The 17,302-nt window shown below is 39.8% G+C and overlaps 1 long non-coding RNA gene across 1 annotated transcript; it reads left to right on the top strand.

Moving 5' to 3' along the window:
- The first annotated feature begins 5,847 nt into the window (after window positions 1-5,847).
- Window positions 5,848-13,233, top strand: LOC150059637 (uncharacterized). Its single transcript, XR_016536395.1, has 3 exons — window positions 5,848-6,053; window positions 12,277-12,314; window positions 13,119-13,233. It is a non-coding gene; the product is annotated as an uncharacterized LOC150059637 (long non-coding RNA).
- Window positions 13,234-17,302: the final 4,069 nt, after the last annotated feature.

Below are 17,302 nucleotides of genomic sequence, written 5' to 3'. Positions count from 1 at the left end.
CCCAGGGTGTCTCTTTTACGTTATTATATCCTGTTCACATGCTATTTGTATCAGCTATTTGTTCACTTGCTTATCTGTTTTTTCCCCCATTCATAAGCTTATTGAAAGGAAGCCAGTTGTTGTGGTGGTTGTTTCTATTTCCACCAGCAACTGTACACTCTGGTACATTTCAGTCAGTAGCTAGTAACAATGGCTTGCACCTGCAGGTAAAGCTACCTCAGGAGGCTCAGGTAGGAGGATCCTATGTACTCACAAGTTTCAGGTCAGCCTGGGAAAACGATCTCAAAAACAAACAACTAGCATCTCAAACATGCTGAGTAAACCCTGAATCCTAGACTTTCGGTTTAGCAATTATTGAATATTAAATAAACTTCAAATTCTTCCATGGAGCTACATTCCATAACAAAAGGCAAATTCTGAATTCTTCAGATTCTGTAGTACAGAGTAAACTCATATATATGTTGCTCTTTCTAAGGTCCATAGCTTGACAGGCAAAACAAGGTTGTGTGTAATCACTTTAGTTTCTAAGTATGCTTTTTACCTCTCTTTTAGGTGTGATTCTCTGTGTCCAATTCCAACTATTTTCCTGTTGTCAGCTGCTCAGAGAGCTTTGCCACAATCACATAAAGGAAGCAATCACCTTAGGTTTGCTCTTAATCCTTGTGGTCTCTCACAGCTGCCGATCAGATTATGAGGAAAGTTGCAAGACAGGAGATTCAATAAACATGAATCTTAGCTCAGACACTAGTAAGACAAAAATAAGAGAACACTCCTCAGAGCAAATCACAGTCCTTGAGTTGCTGAGGGTACCAGCTGACGTTCTCCATCCATGCAGGTTTTTGAGTACCTGCTACTTCTCTGATGTCTGCATCAGTTTGAGATGAAATCATCTTCCCTCGTCTTGAACTCCTGTACAAAATGCTCTTCTTTAGAAAGAGCGGGAGGGTGGGGGGTTGTGAATTGCTTGTCAGTCCCCCCTCAAAGAACTCACTGAGATGAAGGAGCATGATTCACAGCCTGGTATGAAACTTCTTTGACTAATCTCGCATTTAAGACATGCAAGTGACTAATGGATGGGTAAGTTCCCTAGAGAAAGTAACTCAGTTGCTTGGAAGTTTCCCAGAGTCAGCCAGTGTGGAGTCTTAGAAACTTGCTTCTGAACAACCCTGCTTTTCATGTGGGTCATTAGTAACTCAAACATCACTCAGCAGAGCTCCTAAAAAGTCAAGATTTCTCTTTTCCTCCAATTTCAAAGAGATCTTTTCCCTTTAGACAAGTGGCCACAGATCAAAAGTCTGTCTTAAAAAATACAACAGTTATCTGAACGTGTGACTGTTTCATGAGATTTAAAGAATAGTAAATGAAGTCTGCAGCAGCTAGAATATGGCTTCTGGCTTCTTAGCTCTCATTGGTCTTTTCCAGTTCTCCTTCCTTCAGAACACTTCAGAGCCTCCTGATTCCACCTTATAAAGCATTTTCCAGAGTGAAACTGACATCTACATTTTAAAGCATGCTGACAAAATCATCTAGTGCCCTTTACCCTCTGAGAATTCTAGGTAAGCCCTCCCAAAAAGGAAAGCAAGAAGCCTCACTCTGCTTGCTGGCTCACGCCTGATATCCTAGCTATTCAGCAGGCTGAGATCTGAGGATGGATGTTCAAAAGCTAGCCAGGGCAGGAAAGTCGATGAGACTCCTATTTCTAATTAACCACTAAAAAGCTAGAAGTAGAGGAGTGTCTCAAGTGGTAGTGCCAGCCTGGTGGAAAACAAAAGCAAGAGCATGAGATCCTGAGTTCAAGTTCTACACACACAAAAAGGAAATGAAAAGTGGGGTTCCAGTTCAGCTCTGCTGAAAGGAGTCACAGGACCTTCCCCTTCTCCACCCTTTTGGAAAGAACCTCTTGTTGCCTCAGTGTTTTACCCATCGCGGGTCAGGGGTCATTTTTAGCCTCCCTCATCTTTCCTAATTTGTAACTCTTGTTTTCTCTAGCAATGAAAAATTTGACTGTCATTATTTATAATATATTTATTTTCTGTTCAATCCTTGCACAACATAAACTAGTTTTAGAATTGCTCTCTCTTGCACCAGAGACTCTAATTTCATTTGTGGGCAGTTTTTTTTTTTTTTTTTTGTCTTCAGCCTTTGTGAATATAGACAAAGAAAAGCTACACATATTCTTACTCATCTATAATACAGGAAGGTTCACTTGCTTTTTTCCATTTTGCCCTCTGCGCCCCACCCCCCATTACAGATCTAGAAACATTAGGATTGTAATGAAATTGAGCATGAGAGCTGGTAACTTTGGAGGTGAAGGAGGAGGTAAAGGAACCCTCTCCACTTTATCTCTTTTCTTAGTCCCAGTCAGTCCAGTGTTTGGAAAGAATTTTGACAACCTGAAATCCATAGCAACATAAAAACTGCTTTCCAGATCTTGGCTTTACCACTCCCCACCCCATCTCCCATTTCCTTGAGTTTTTAATTGAGAGAAAAAACTGGTTTTCAAACCACTCCTTAATCTTTTTCACAAAGGAGGAGATTTGTAAGTAGTATAGTGGTGGGCAGTGGGTGGATGGAGCTACAATGCTAGAGGCAGGAAGTTAGCAAGTAGGTAATAGAGACATTATAGAACTGTTGGAGAGTGGCAGTCAGATTGATTTAGCAATAATACAATGAATGAAGAAGAGGCCTGTGGTTCTTTACCTCTGACTGACCTGGGCTGTTTGGAAGGAGCCCCATTGCAAAGTAAGATGCCATTAGGACGAATAGGCTCATGTCTAGGTGAAGCTGTGGAGTTGGCAGCGACTCACTTCCCATACATAAATGTGTCCCCCTATTCACAGATGCTGATCTAAACTCCGTGTGTGTGTGTGTGTGTGTGTGTGTGTACACTGAAGCTCGATCTCAGGGCCTAGGTAATGTATTTTTGCTCAAAGCTAATGTTCTTCTTCTTGGGCCACAGCCCCATTTCCAGATTCTTTTCTGGTTAGTTGGAGATGTGTCTCACAGGCTTTTCTTTATAGGTTGGCTTCCAACTGCAAGTGTCAGGCTCTGGAATAGCCTGGGATTCAAGGCCTGAACCACGGACATCTGGTTTAACCTGAGTTCTTACTCTGGATGCAGAACTTAGCAGAAATAGAAAAGGTGGACCATCTTCAAATATCAATACCTTGTTGTACACTCATCAACTCCAAAACATCTGGGAACCACACAAACAGAAGTGTGAGAATTATGCTTAGAACTAACCACACAAAGAGACAAAGGATAGGGCCTCTAGGGGAAGAGGAGACTTACAAAAATATATTACACCATCTACTACTAGTATTACTTAGATTTCTGAGAGAAACCTGTCCCCCTCTTCGGTACCCCCAGACCTGGCCTTGGAGCTCATCTCTGGAGCAGTGCAAGCAGTCTAGCCTAGGCTTGCATCTGAATCAGTATAAACAACTTCCCCAATTAATGCAGAAACACAATCTGTGTCATCGCTGGGAACCTGAAGGTTGCTAGACCCAAGATGATTCATCAGGCAGGTCACAACAGGGCCAATTTCAGTTGCCTAAAGTGTTTGGTTTACTAACATAGTAAACAGCACTACAAAACAATCCCATGAAATATTGCAAGAGACAATAAAGATTTCAAAATCACCCAAGGCAAAAGCAAGCTAGAGGTAATTATAAACACATTGGTGCTGGTATTTGAGGGAACGCTGGAGAGTAAGACTAAGTTTCAAACTTTATAACCCAGATAGCAAAAGGGTGACTGAAGGAAAAAATGCTGTAGTTCGCGAGCTACGTATCTGTTTTATACATTTATGTGTATTTTATGAATTGGCTTATAGTCTTCAATGCATCAGACAGCAAGGTTCTCTCTTCCTCATTTCTTTGTTTTGTATAATGCACTGGAAAAGCAACTCATACTTTTTTTTTTGTTACCTGGAAGCCAAAGACAAATACAAAGGAACATATTTAAAGCAAAGCTGTACATTTAATAATCCTTTTCCCTCAAGAGTTAGACTATAATTGTCTGGGTGTTTTTTAATTGAATAGCTTACTCTTTTTCTATATGTTTGACATTTAAAGTTGGTATTTTGAACAATATTCTCAGTAGAATGAATGATATGGTTGTTCATGCCTATAATCTCAGCACTTGGGTCTGAGGCAGGAGGATAAAAAAATTTTAGGTCAACTTGGACTGTATACATAGCAAGACTCTCACAAATCTAAAGAAAGACAGAGCCACAATTTCAATAGAAATGTTATTTGTTCTTTTTCAAGGTCTTTACATTCAGTCTATGTGTATCTATAATATTGCCACTGTCTCTTATTTTGGCATTTTATTCTGGGGATTCTGTATCTACCCAGCCTCAGAAGATGAGTAGGAAAGGTAGTTCCAAAGATCCAGATTGTATCAGAGCCTCATCAGAATGATGCAAGGCACCAGACTTCTGCACTAGGGTGATCTCTTCACTAGGGAAGAGCTCGCATAAAGTTATTGGTATTTCCTGCCCCAGTTAGGCCAAAAGTGTTGTAATAGCAATTTTCCTGGCTAGATTCAGGTGTTTTTGCTTCAAGTCCAGGCCAGAATCAGGAAATGAAGACATTGTATGGGTGCGTGTGAAAAGGAAAATTACTGGAATGGGGAAGGGTGAATTTCTCAATCTTTTCATGATATCAAAATGCTCAATATGGTTAAGTCATAAGGAAAGAGGAAAAAAAAATGTCTTGCTCTTAATGGAAATTCCCACTGGTTAGATTTTCCCTGGTAACTTCCAGTTCTGACGCTATGTGAATGAACTGGGTAGTCTTGAAAAGCTGCAAAATTCATCATGCTAGGTAACAGAAAACTTATTTACATCGCAAGTGTTTAGAAAACTTACATAACTTGCCCAAGGTCTCCTTCACAAAAACCAAAAAGGATACAAAATTAAGCATGAAAGTGAATTTCTACTTAACCTGAAAAAAATCATACTAAGGATATTTGGTACAATTAAATATGCTTAATATTTGGTACAATTCAATAAGATAAATATCTATGATAGCTATATCAATATATTTAAAAATACAAAATCCACGTAGAATTTTTTTTATTAGCTCACTATGGCTTGACATATTTCGTTCTTTTGTTTGTTGGCCGTGGGTCTTGAACTCAGAGCCTGGGCACTAGCTCAAGGCTAGTACTGTACCTCTTTGAGTCACAGTGCATCTTCCTGTTTTCTAGTGGTTAATTGGAGATAAGAGTCTCAAGGACTTACCTGCCTGGGCTGGCATTGAACCATGATTCTCAGATCTCAGGTTTCTTAGAAGCTAGGATTACAGGTGTGAACCACAAGCCACCAGCCAACATATTTCTATTAACACTTTCCTCCCCCATGCTTATTAGCAGCAAACTCTTCAACTAACTTTTCAAAAGGGAACATTCTGGAATTTTCTGTAGAGAGCAAAATGATGATCTAGGGAAAAATTGTTCCTTGTTGGCAACCCATCCCCCCACACTTTCAGTGCCAGAGGCTGAACGAAAAACTGTGACTCTATAGTTAGCACAGGGAGTGGAGTGAGTGCAGAGTAGAGGAAAGAAACTAGAATACTTAGCAATTGGGACTAAATCACAAAATATACCTGAAATGTCACACTTATACATTTCACAGAAAGGGACAAACATGTGAACACATTAGTGAGTCTCTTCCAAAACATTTAATTGCCCTGACGGCTGATATACAGAGGAATTACAGTCTCATAAATCAGATAGCAAGTACAATTCTTTTTGGGGGCAATGTCATTCCTGCCCTCACTGTCTCCTGGTTTTTCCCTCTTGTGTCTGCTAGTTCTAGGATCTCTATTGGAGCCTGTGAAGGAGAGCACCCTGGATTTAACCTTCATTACCTTCCTTGTCAGCGAGCTTCTACGGGAAATCTGAGCAAGTGACTTAACTCCCTGCCCTCTGTTTCTGCTTCCATCTATTCCACTGGATTCTTCTGAGGATCCAAGTTGATGAGTGCATGCAATTGCTTGAAAATCAACCAACCAACCAACCAACCAATCAACCAACACAAGTGCTTTGTAAGTTACTCCTGCTTGGGCAATACAGTTTATGGCCAGATTTATGAATACCTTGAGGAGTTTGGTATACTAACTTACATTCTTGGTGTATTCTTTAACTTTTGCCAGTAATTATTCATGTTCAGCTATTCAGAAGCAGAATAGGAGAAAAAGTATGGGGGAATCTAACAAATTCACTTCTGAATTCACTAAAATAGTCCATAAATTGGTCCCTATATTCTTTGTTCTTTAGCCTTTGACAAAATGGGGAAAGAGAACTTTCTCTATCCAAAGCAAAAAGCCCTTGTTTTTACTGACCCTGTGCATAAACTTTGCTCTTGTATGTATCTCATTCCTCAATGATATCATAACTTCCTCTTTGTTGACAATACTGGTTGGCATAGAAACATTTCTCATTTATTACTTTCAATCTTAAATGAAATCTAATCTCTTCCTGGGTCTCATGTATTTCCTAGCTACCAGCATGTTTTAAGGCTTATCTATACAGGAGAATGATCTATATTTGGTATCACTTCCTTTCTAATGTCTTTCTCTTCCTCTCCCTCTTCTTTTTGTATGTTTTGCCTTTATGATACAGAATCTCTGTATGTATTCAATCTAGCCTCAAATTTACAGTCTTCCTGCCTTCCTTCCTAGTCTTAGGGCTAGGATTGTAAGTATTTGCCATTTCTCTCTTTATCACCTCCTTAACCCCACCCAAAAGGTCTTAAGGTGGCCTTTCTTCCTACCTTTCTGTCATAGCTATTGTTGTTCAATTACTAGAAAACTGCTTACCACTCTCTTCATTGAATTTATCTGTCAATAGATTTGACACAGCTCCTCACTTGCACTTTTGAAATTACTTTTATTTTGGCTTGGCTTCTGAGAGTCCACCTTCATGCTTCCCTGCTTCTTGCTTGTCAATCCATTTTCCTAGCTTTGATTGGTCTTCCATATTCTAAATGTTAGAGTGGTTCAGCCTCCAGCCTTTATTTCCTCTCTGTCTGCTTCCTAAGCTCATTATTGAGGCAATGTAACATAGCTTTAAGCCCTACTGACTTTTAAATATCTGTATTCAGACTTGACTTCTCTCCTGAGTTCCAGATTTGGTAAACACATGTTTGATATCTGTTGGGTGCTTCACATCACACTCTTCCAGGAATAAACCCCAATTCTGTCAACTTGAGCTTGGTCTTGCTTTGTGCTCTTGCATCTAGTAAATTTTTTAGTAAATTACCATTACTCAGATGCTTACTTCCAAACTTAAATGACTTATTCTTGCTCATTCCCAAGGCCTTCATGCATGCGAGACAAGTGTTCTATGACATGTGTCTCACTCCTGGGCTTTAAAAGGGATTTTCTTTGCTCTGGAAGTAATGAGATTTGAAGTTAGGACACCATTCTTGCTAAACAGGCACTGCCACTGCTGGGCTGTTTGTCCAGTCCTGTTTTTTGCTGGCTGTTGTGAAGATAGAGCATTGTTTCCTGCTCAGGTGCATGCCTGAACAGTGATCTGCCTATTTTAGGAATCCTGTTGCAGTGATGACAGGCCAGTACCCCTGCCTCCAACTTCCTCTCATGGAGATGGGATCTCCAGTGCTTTTCTGCTGGAATCATGGTCCTTTCAAGTTTAGGTTGAGTGGTGGACACTATTGAATCCAGCTCAAGGTTGAAAATGTGTCTCAAACTTTTCTGCTTGGATTGGCCTTAAACCACTATCTTCCCAATCTTAGCATCCCAAGTAGCTAGGAATATAGATGTAAGCGAATAGCATCCTGCCTTTTTTATTTTTTAATTTTGAGACTGTGCCTTGCTAACTTTCCCTAGGCTATCCTGGAACTCATCATCTTCTTGCCTCCATCTCCCACATACACGGGATTACAGGCTCATGTTCAGCTACCTCATCATTCTCTTCATATGATTTGCTGGCAACTCCTATTGTCACTGCTTTTGAAACTTATCTTCACTTTGTCCACTTTCACCCAGTTCAGGATTTATCACCCTCAAAACCGATCTCTTTGTATTTGAAGAAAAATTTTATGTAAGCAGTCAAAGCAATCTTGAAAACTGAAATAAATAAAAATCTTCTAATTGTTTTCCATTACACTCAGAATACTTTGCAAATGCCATGCCATGACCCCTGTTCAATCACTTATTCCTCTTCTCTCAACCTTCAACTGCAGTCCCATCAAACCTATAGCCTATTTTGTCTCAAACATAAAGTTCTTTTCTATATGAGATCCTTTGTCCTTACTTCTTTCTCAGGCTTACACTTCTTCCAGATAGTTGCACACATATTATTCTACCTTCTTTCTACCTTAATGTCTCATCAAATATCTTCTCTCTGTCTCTGTCTCTGTCTGTCTGTCTGTCTGTCTGTCTCTCTTTCTCTCTTTCTTTCTTTCCTTTCTCTCTCTTGTAGGGCTTGAACTCTGGGCCTGGGCACTGTCCCTGAGCTCAAGGCTGCCACTCTGTGTTGCCACAGAACCATTTCCAGTTTTCTGGTAGTTTATTGGAGATAAGAGTCTCATGGTACTTTGTGCCAGGGCTAGCTTTGAACCGAGATCCTCAGATCTCAGCCTCGTGAATAGCTAAGAATATAGGCATAAACCACCAGTGCCCGGCTTGAATTTATTTTCTTTAGAGCAGCCTTCTTCAGCCATCCTCTTCACTGAAAACCAGGCCTAGTCTCCATCATCTCCCCCCGATTTATTTTATTACATGGCATTTATCACTGTCTGACATTATATATTTGTTTATTTGTCTGTTGGCTGCCAAGCAGATGCTATCTTCTACCCACAGTTCCTAGAAGAGAGCTGGGAACCTAACAGGATTTCAGTCAATATTTTCAGACATAAAGAATGAAAGAGAGAAACATATCTGTTAGCATAACACCTGTTCCTTATTGCCTGGAGCCTTCTACCCAGATCTGAATCTTCCCACATCAAACACATTAATTGTCTTAAATAGATTGTGCCCAGTCTCCTTTCCCTGTCCTTGTTTCTGAGTCCTGCGTTTGGCACAAGATCATATCTAAGCATTGTCCTTTAGCCTTTCTTTATCATCATCTGTTTTAAAGGTGTCTTACATAATTAGTAAGTGATAAATTGATATAATTAGTAGTGAATGTTGAAGTTAAGGCAATTTCTTTCTTTTGCTTTCCATTTTAATAGATCTCAATATTTTTACTCAGTGTTTACCATAGATTTTGGGTAATGCTTTTATTGTGAGTATAAGAGAATCTTAGTTAATATCTGTTGTTTTATCACTAGCAATCATGCAGCATCTGAACAAAAAATATTGAGCTTATTTTTACTTTTAAAGATAGAATGTGTTCATCCACAAATACACATACAAATAAAATATAGTTTTGTATCTACTCAAAAGAGACATAAAAGGAAGGTAGGCCCTGAAACTACCTTCACTGTTAGAGAAAAGTCGATAGAAATTCCGTGAATACTGACCCAGTTCCTCTAAGCTTTGAGAATGGAGGGCTTTGGGGTCATGTCTCCCTGTGTGAAGAGGCCTTGGTTTGGGGGATCTGAGGCCCTCACTGCTTTTAGGTTATGTCCTCATTTTTGCCAGTTGCCAGATCCTGAGCTCCTGCAGGGACTTGCTCCATTTGGCTTTCCACAGTGAAAATCTGGTCATCTTAGGCTACCACATAGAACTAGAACCACTTTATGTCTCACAAGCTGGTGAACTTCAAATAAAGTTTCAGTCCTGAAGCCTGGGGCATGGAGGAATTAAGAGAATGAAGCCTGAACAACAATTATAGTTTGGGTTTAAGAGATAATAAAAGATAGTGAACTATTTGGGTCATACTAGGGGGAAATGTTATTTCTAAGAGTTGGCTATAATTAAAGGACATGAGGTCTTCCAGTTCTGAAGAAGTCTTTAGAGTTGTTTTCTTTTACTTGATTTCTTGGTCTAGAGTTAGGAAAGTGCTGAAAATTATATTCTATTGTTAATTAATACTTTTTTTTTGCCAGTCCTGGGTTTTGAACTCAGGGCCTGAACACTGCCCGTGGGCTTTTTCCTCAAGGTTAGTGCTCTGCCACTTGAGCCACAGTACCACTTCCAGCTTTTCTATGAATGTGGTACTGAGGAATCAAATCCGGGTGATCATGCATGCTAGGCAAGCACTCTACCACTAGGCCAAACTCCTGGCTATAATGAATAATTCTGATGAAGAAACAATTATGTATTTAGAACCCAATCTAGGCCCAATGTTGTGGTACACATCTATAGTCTCCAGGTGCTTACGAGGCTGAGGCAGGTGTGAGGCTAGCTCAGAAAATTCAACAATAGGTCAAAAATAAGCCAGGCATACTGGTACATTTCTTTAGTTCTAACTATGTGAGAATCAGAGGAAGGAAGTTCAGTTCAGTGATGACTTGACCAAACATGAAAAGCTCTATCTGAAATCAAACTAAGAGCAAAAGCGCTGTGGTGTGTTTGTACAGGTAGAATGCTTGCCTAGCAAATGTGAAGTCCTGAGTTCAATCCCCAATCCTATCCCATATATCTACACACACACACACACACACACACACACACACACACACACACATATAGTAATTAAAAAGTAAAAAAAATTAAATGAATCCAGCTCCTTGCTTCTCACAAGATGCAATGCATATGTTGAATGACAACAATAAAAGGAAAAATGACATTAGTGACCTGCAGAAATGCAAACTTTATTATCCATATCTCACCAATTCACATCTGTATTCTTTGGGGCTTTAATACTATGAGAAAATCTTGCACACTCAAAGTGGTCACCTAAGCCACAGTCAAATGTCAAAAAGGTACCATGACAATTATCACCAGGTGTGACCTCTAATGCTTGCTTAACAGTTTTCCTTTTAGACATGATCATAATGCTGGTCTTTTACTTGAGGGTTATTTGCTACAATTATACTTTCTATTGGTGCTGGGTTTTGAAATCAAGGTCTCAAATTGTTGCTTAGCTTTGCTTTGCCACTAAGCCATATGTTCACTCCTGGCTTGTTCCGTGGTAGATTAGAGATAAGGTTCTTAGAGAGTTTTCCTGCCTGGGCTACCTGATCCTTAGCTCTCAGCTTGAGGATACCACTAGTGAGCAGCTCCAACACATAACAATCCTTTTCTAGACGTAGACAATGACAGCTTTGGAAAGTCGGGACTTCACAGCCAGGGATCATAGTGTGCGTTATCCTTGCAGTATGTCTGGTAGTAAAGGGTAATTGGTAGTATTGGTCCCCTTCCCCCCCAAAAAAAAGAAAAGAAAAAAAGTTTGTGATGCCTATGAAATGAGACTTCCATGTTCAAAGGTCTGCTGTGAAGAGGTATGTTTTTAGAATAGAAGTTCAAGTTACACCTGAGATGACTAGTTCAGTGCAAGTGGCAGTGAATGCAAAGAAAAAGACAAAGTGAAATTGAAGAAGAAAAACAATTCTAAGAAATATTAACTCAGTGGACTTGGTGGGGGCATGCTTTCAATCCAAGCATTCAGAAGGCTGATATAAGAAGATCATGAGTTCAAGGTTGGGCTAGATTACACAGTGAAACGTTGTCTGAAAAAGCAAGGTGGAGTGGAGGTGAAGAGTATGGCCTAGTGATAGAGTGCTTGCCTAACGTGCACAAAGACCCCTGTTTGATTCCTCAGTACCATGTACACACAGAAAAAGCCGGAAGTACCGCTGTGGCTCAAGTGGTAGAGCACTTGCCTTGAGAAAAAAGCCCAGGGACAGTTCCTAGGCCCTGCATTCAATCCCCTGTACCACAACACAGAACAAAATGTGGGGGGAAAAAAGAGAGAAAGACAGGAAAAAAGATTATGAGGGACCGGGAGTTTAGCCTAATTGTAGAGTGCTTGCCTGGCATGCACGAAGACCCGGGTTCAATTCTTCGGTACTACATTTATAGGAAAAAAGCTGTAAGTGGTGCTGAGGCTCAACTGGTAGAACTCTAGCTTTGAGAAAGTCCAAGGAGAGTGCTCAGGCCCTCAGCTCAAGCCCAGGACTGGCAAGAAAACAAAAAGATTATGAGACTAGAAGGGGCCATGTTAGCAAAAAGGAGGATTGGGGATAAATAAAGATAATCGCGTGTATGTGTGTGTGTGTGTGCGTGTGTGTGATAACTATGATCAAAGTATACTATATGGACAAGTTGTAACAAAATCCATTACTTGGATTTAAAAAAATCATAGCTTTATGTGAGAGTTTCCTAATCTTGATCTTTTTCAAACTTTTACCAACAGGCAACTGTTGATCAGTGGTGTGCATCCAGAATTCACAGGTAACAGCATGCATCTCCTAACAAAGAAGCCTTTGTTTTCCTTCTCTGGGTTCTGCACTTGATGGGTGGCTCATTGCTTATGCCTGCCTAAGGCTGAGTGAATTATCAGCATCCCTCTAAATGACTCAACCACTAACAAATATCATACTGGGAAGGGTAAGATGACTCAGACATAAAACTAAAAGTCAATCAAGACTGCTGTGCCTAAGTTGCCAGACTCAAGGCTGAGCTCAATGAAGGTTCACTAGAAAGCCAACATTGCTAAAATATTCACAATTTTTCTCTAAGAAAATATTAGGTTAAAGAAAAAAAAAAAGCATGAATCAACTCCCTGGACAGCTCATTTAGACTTGGTGAGGAAGATCTATTACTATTCAGTTGTGAATTTAGATAATAGCCTATGAAGAGAGATTAAGGCCAGTTCTAATTCTCCTGCGCATGACTGGATGCATAAAATACGATCAACTCCTGTTTTGATATCTCATGTCTCATTTGAAAGTATATCCTTTTTGCTTAGTTTGTTTTGTTTTATTTAATGAATAGCTGCTGGATCCTTCCAACTGGCACGTTGGCCTATTGCTATTTTCAGGTATACCTTTGGTATACTATCAAATCTGGCATCATAAAATAGCATGTGAAATTGTGTATTCACACTTTAGGACAAGTTTTTTTTTTTCCCTCAGCCCCAAAGTAGAATAAATCTATAGACATGCTTGCAAGCTCCTAAATATGACTCTTTGATTAGTAAAAGCTCAATCACTTCAGCCATCTCCCTCTTTAAAAAAACTTATTTTATCTTTTTAGCCTTCTCTCCCCTCTCTGTCACATCTCTATGTCTACTTCTGCCTGTCTAGATCTTCACAAAGCTTCTCAGAACATCTCATCAGGAATGTGCTGTAGACACAGGCTTTCACCTATCAGTAACTCTTCATTCCTCCTTAAAAGTAAGTTTCCAACTGAATAGCTGAGTCTGTGTCCCCTGAAGTTAGTAAAAGTCCTTGGCTTCTGGACTTCCCATTGGGGGGGGGCTAGATAGAAAAGCTTGCTATTCAATCCTGATGTGTGGCTCATGCCTGTAGAATTCACTGCTTGGGAAGCTGAGATTGGGAGACTCTCTGAAGCCAGACAGGTCCACAACAAAAGCATGGAGGGGTGATCCTAAATATGCAAGATGTGTAAACAGAAGAACCATGAATCCAGCCAGCCCCACCCAAATAGCCAGGGACTGTACCTCAAAAATTACCCAAAGCAGGTTCTAATGGCCCATACCTGTAATCCTACCTACTCAGGAAGCTGAGATGAGGATCATGGTTCAAAGCCAGCCCTGGATGGAAAGTCTGAGAGACTCTTCCCACCAGTTAACCACCAAAAAAGCCAGAAGTGGATCTATGGCTCAATGGTAGAGTACTAGCCTTGAACAGAAGTTCAAGGACAGCACCTAGACCCTGAGTTCAAGCCCAGCACCAGCAAAACTATGTTTGTTGCAGCATGATATATGATAGCTAAGATATGGTTCCAAATAGAGCCATGGTTATGGTTCCATAACCAACCCAGATGCCAATCAGTAGATGAATGGATCAAGAAAATGTGGTATACGTACACAAGGGAATTCTATGCTTCCATCGTTCCAATTATAAGGAAATGAAAGACTTCGAAATTATTTAATATAGTAACCAGATCCAGAGAAACATAGGCTCCATGCTTTCTCTCATTTGTAATAATTAGTATATATCTAGGATATATGTCTAGTATATGTCCAGAAAAGGATCACAATATCTCAATAGCTATGTACGTAAGACCATATAAGATGATGCTGAACTTTAAGATATGGAAACAGAGGGTTTGTTGTTGTTATTGTTAATGTACAGTGTTAGTTCTTTGTTTTTTTCTCCTTTGGTTTATCCCATTATCATTGTATTTTGGTAGCCTGTGACTTTTATATATGGGAAGGGGAAGGGGAAGGGAAACAACAAAATGATGAGACAAAGGACAAAGGATGAACCAATGTCACTGTGATACTCACATGACAAAATTCTGGAAATGAACTTTACAGTTTGGGTGGGGGAGGGAGGAGGGAGAGTGGGTGAAAAATGAGGGTAATGATGTTTGACAAGAAATGTATTCATTACCTTCCATATATAATTGTAACCCCTCTGTACATCATTTTGACAACATTTTAAAAAAGAAAGAAAGAAAAAAAAGAATCATCCCCAAACCAAAATGGGCTTGTAGGCATAACTCAAGCTATTGAGTAAGTGCAAGATCCTGAGATCAAACCTCAGAAACATCTAAAGACATTGTCTCTGAAGTTACTTACCTTCAGTGATCTCACCACTACTTAGAATCTATCTTTATACATGTGGTGACTAGCCAGATTAGCTTTAAAAGGAGTTGTGAATGTAAAACAACAGTATCTCTACAGATGAATCCTGTGGTTGATACCCACCCCATTTAGACTGTCCTCATGTTCATTCATCCTCTTGGTTAACCTGCATTTCGCTAGTATTCCAGGTCCCTGTAGAATAGGTGTCATGACTCTCTTTTGTTCCCAAGGTGGAAACTTGAATTGATCTAGAATTAATCTGAAATGCATAGAAGTGTTCAGATAATTATGCTTCTTTTTCCTTCTCTCTTTCCCTCCCTCCCCTCATCCCTCTTCTCCCTTCCCTTTCCTTCCTTCCTTCCTTCCTTCCTTCCTTCCTTCCTTCCTTCCTTCCTTCCTTCCTTCCTTCCTTCCTATTTCTTTTTCTTTGGTGCTAGGGATAGAACCCAGCTGTGAGCATGTTAGGTGAACACCTTACCACTGATCCCTAGATATTATTATTGGCTCAATATTTCCCTAATCTCATTCTAGCCTAGGCATTATTCTTGGCTTGATATTCTCCTGGGAATTTGACCACTGTATTTCCTAATGTAAATGACTCAAGTAGAATTTTAAGATTCAGCTCTCTAAAAAGACAGAGAAAAAAATCTTTTCCTATGCATAATGAAATAGTAACAATAATTTCCAAATGCATATTTTATACTGCTCAGAAGCAGAATTGCATAGCGAGAGAGCTTATTTTCACTATTTGTAATGACATTCCTAACTTGAAAGTTTTATAGAATCTACTTATAAAATCTAACATGTGTAACAAATTAGCTACAATATTTATTTATTTATTTATTTATTTCAGTTCCATTGCATTGACTTGGGGATCTTCAGTCTGGACAAATCTATGTCCACCAAAGTAGTAGAATCACCATCTGACAACAGTTGTTTATCTCTTCTAATAAACGAGGTGAATAACTGTCCAGAGAATTGAAGGAAGACAATGATGGGACTGGTTTGGCCTTGAAGGGCTTCAAGTGCTCAGATAATGATTTTACCAGATTTATTTGCATGGGCACCTAAGACAGGCAGTGGAATGCCCTCTCTGCCTCATGGGTGCTGTTGTTATAATGAGCATTGTGAGCTGGGCTGGTAGGTTCAGATGGCAGGAGATAAATGGATTATAAATATAGGTTGCTGTTTTCTTGGCAAGTCTGAAAACCATACACATATAAATCTCTGGGGTAGAAAGAGGTGGTAACAAACTGGCAAAAATTACCAAAGCAACTTAGAATTTTAAAATGAATTCATATAAGCAGGGTATTAATGACTTATGCCTGTAATTCTAGCTCCTTAGGGAACTGATCTGAAAATCAGGTTCAAAGCCAACCTTGGCAAAAAGGTTCAAGAGATTCTTAACTCTAGTTAGGCAGCACAAAACAGAAATTGAAATGTGGCTTAAATAATAGAGCACTAGCTTTGAGGAAAGAAAAAAAGCCCCAACGTCAGGTCCTTGTACCAGCATAAAGAAATAAAATAAAATTCATTTATTTAGACAGCTGGTATACCCCCATGGGCCTGGGGGGATGTCACGAGAGACACTGTGGATAGCAGCTGCAGTTGCATAATAGCTGCACCTTTATAACAAAACATTTTGTAGGTGACTAGGGAGCCAGAATTCAATGTGATCATTCTAACATCTATTTAAAGCCAAAGCCATGAGAGGGGGATGTAATTAGATTTAATGGATATAGAGTTTTAGAATGAAAGTGCCTGGGATTTGATTTACTTAATTTAATTAGATATATCCTTTAAGTTACCTTGTTTAAATTATCTGTGTTTGTCATCATGCTTTTGACTTCCGGCCTTTACTCTTCCAAAGCCTTTCACCTAAGCCAGAGTCAACTGTCCTAGGTTATTGCAATGGCAACCATCATTGCAGAATGTGAGCATCTGTAGGGACTGAAAAGCTCATCCCTGCTTTATCAGTGCTCTCTCCAGCTGCATTTCTGAGTCTCTCATTCTGTAGCTAGGCAAGCCAGAGTTTCCTAGACTGCAGGATATAGATTCTCCAGGGCATCCAACACTCCCAAGGGCAAAAGCCCTTGACTTTGTCAACACACAGGGCAAAATTTAAAATTGCATTTCCCAAACAAAAATCACTGCTGCACAGCCATGTGAACTTCTTTCCCCCAAATCCTAAAAATCCGGGTAGATAAGGCAAAGGAGTTCCACCTCTAGATTAGCCAAACCAATGCCACCATAGGTTCTGCCTAAGTCTCTATGGGGGCATCCCTTCCCATGTGTTTCTCCCAAATGAAAGGAGGAAGGTGGCAGAGTGTGGGCTATAGTTCTGGGTGGTGGGAAGAAATCCCATGTGGCTCAAATAGAGGCCCCCCGGAGAGCAGAAACGCAGGCAACCCACCTTCACATACAGGTCATTCATCTGTCCTTAGAAGGACAGGGATGGCTAACGTGCAATTCCTAGAAAGATAATACAAGTCTTTTACACGTGTAAAAGAAGAGAAGCTCAGTATCTCTCAGCAAGCTCACTAGGAGAATCTAAAACGACTGTCTTCAAGCTCTCTTCTCCCTGTTTCTCATTTCTTGAGGTTTTTTTTTTGAAAATGCTAGTGTAAGGTCATAAATAATAGATTTATAATTACCCTCTAGTCAG

Source organism: Megascapheus bottae, chromosome 8 (assembly GCF_031878675.1).
Source record: "Megascapheus bottae isolate mThoBot1 chromosome 8, mThoBot2.hap1, whole genome shotgun sequence".
In the NCBI taxonomy this organism is placed as follows: domain Eukaryota; kingdom Metazoa; phylum Chordata; class Mammalia; order Rodentia; family Geomyidae; genus Megascapheus; species Megascapheus bottae.
The sequence above is the reverse complement of the archived record's forward strand: the minus strand, read 5'-3'. Positions and strand labels throughout refer to the sequence as shown.